Here is a 2,583-nt window from a genome sequence, read left to right as displayed (position 1 = left end):
CTGGGTTCAACTGGTCAACTAGCTAAACCATGTTGAGCTGGGAGCTGGTCTGAACTGGCCAGCCACCTCCCAGCTATTTCAAAACTTGAGTAGGACTGAGAATAGCCGTTCTCATAGTCGCCCATTTTGTGGGTTTTCTGTGTTTTTTTTGCTCCCTGTGCGTGAGGCCTCGTTAAGACACCGTGTGACAGACGGCCGGCTCCGAGGGGGGCCGGACTGTAAAGGGGGTTACGCTGCAGCCTCAGCGGGGTCGTTAGCCAGCGCTGAAACAGACGCGCGTGTGATAGCGACATAGCTCACGCCGCCCGGAGCCGACAGCCGCCTTTAGCTACAGTTCACGACCCGGCCGGGGAAGACGGAGCGCGCAGGCGCGCGGCACGTGCGGACCGCGCTGAACGATGACCCCCGGACCGCGCGTGCCTCCAGCGGTGTGCCGTTACCGCGTCCTTCATCGCCCGTTTCCGCGGTCCTTCTCAGATCGATGCCCATTTTCTCGTCAGGAACAATTGGCTTACAGGAAGCAGGAAGTGATTAACGGGGGTTGAGGGAACGGGACTGGGAATGGGTTTTATTGCATCATTTTACAATGTCCCGCGATTGTTGTCTGCTGCACGCCAAACCGTTTCCAGCTCACAGAGTTCAGTCACATTTGAGTAAATGCTATACAGTAAATGAGAAGAAAACGTTATTATATTATATGCAGCTTAGAATTTTTTTTTTTTGTGTATGCTTGCATTTGCATTTGGCTACTAGCCTGCAGTACATGTTACCTTTGAAATTATTGAAATATGGCCCCCCCTCTTTATGGAACTCTATCTATCAGAGATGTTATGTGTGAAAGCTCTCAGACAAAGAACCATTTTGCCTGACAAAGAACCATTCAGCTAGATAGGGTTCTCCTATGGAATCCTTTTGGAACCATTTTTTCTGAGAGTGCACTTTCTCTTATACATAAGCTTAATTTGATATAGGTTACAAATACAGTGAAGCCCAGTTCTCTGCAGTCCGTGGCATTCCTGTCTCAACGCAGCGGGAGTCCAGAGGTTCCTTCTTGTGAGGAATCACAATCCATCTAAAGAGCTGGAGAAATTGGATCTCTCTCCCCGCTCGCTTCAGCCATGGCTTTAAATGGCTTGGGATTCACTGAGCAGGAAATGTAATTCGGTTCTCAATCAATCCCAGCGGACAACATTATCGGTTCCGGTCACACGCCACACGGGCTGACCACATAACTTGGTGTGTGTGCGTGTGTGTGTGTGTTTGTGTATGTGTGTGTGTGTGTGTGTGTGGGAGAGGACAGAGAGAGAATGTACAGTAATGAGGGAGAAAGGGAGAGAGAGGAACGGCAGGGCCTTGGGGAAAAAAAGGTTGGTTTAAAAGTCAAGCAGATTGAGGGTTGCTGTGGAATATGATAGGATGTATATATTATTCTTTAATGGCCGTGTGAGAGGCAGGACTTCTGACCACCAGCCACCCCTGCCCACCCCCCTTGCACTCGACCAGCTGCCCAGCACGGCTCTCAATTCAGGGACAGAGAACGTGGAGCCAGCCTGCTCGCCGTCTTGCTGTTTTAATTTCCCTTTTAATGATGGGAATCAATCCTAATTTGGCTGGGTTGATCACAGTCCCATTCAGTTTTTATTATTTAATGGCAGGTTAAAAAAAACGATTCTCAAGGGCACTTTTATGATGCATGATCCATTTAAAAATCTATGGCATTTATAATCATAACAGTAATAGTCATTCAAGTAAATTTTATTGCTTTGTTTATTTATTGTGGGGGTGCATTGTGTTAAAGCTCAGTAAAAACATGAATTCCTGTGTTATTAATAGCACATTATATACTTTTGTGTGATATTCGTAACACAGGAATTCATGTTTTTACTATTTTTTGCACTACTACTGTTAGGGTTAGGGTTAGGGTTATACTCAGTGAGAACTTAGGTAGACCTGTATACCAGCTTGTTAATGCAAATATTTAACCAGCCAAGCATGTGGCAGCAATTAAATGCATAAAAGCATTCAGACATGGTCAAGAGGTTCAGCTGTTTTTCAGATCAAATGTCAGAATGGGGAAGAAATGTGGAATTCTTTGACAGTGGAATTATTATTGGTGCCGCACAGGGTGGTTTGAGTATCTCAGAAACTGGCCAAAGACTGGTCAAAGCTGACAGGAAGGTGACAGTAATGCAAATAACCGCACCGTATAACAGTGGAATGCAGAAGAGCATCTCTGAACACACAACATGTCAAACCTCTAAGTAGATTGTCTACAGCAGCAGACCAATAAGTAAAAAAAAAAAAAAAAAACAACTAAATAAATAACAAATAAGGTGCTCACTGAGTGTAGATGCCATAGATTTATACATTGATCGTGCATTAAAAGTGCCCTTTTTTTACCTGCCATTGAATAACAACCCTATATATATGGCATCGTACTTCTGAACCGTCATTGTAGTCTGTTCTGTAAAACACGGTCTTTCTGCGTCACCTTTCTTGTCCATCTCCTGCAGTCAGTATACCCTTTGAGTTGACTGGTGGGATTGTGCCCTCCAATGATAAGCACACTATGAGCGAAAAAAT

The sequence above is a fragment of the Conger conger genome, chromosome 15 (assembly GCF_963514075.1).
Source record: "Conger conger chromosome 15, fConCon1.1, whole genome shotgun sequence".
Classification (NCBI taxonomy): Eukaryota; Metazoa; Chordata; class Actinopteri; order Anguilliformes; family Congridae; genus Conger; species Conger conger.
Note: the sequence above shows the minus strand (reverse complement) of the source record.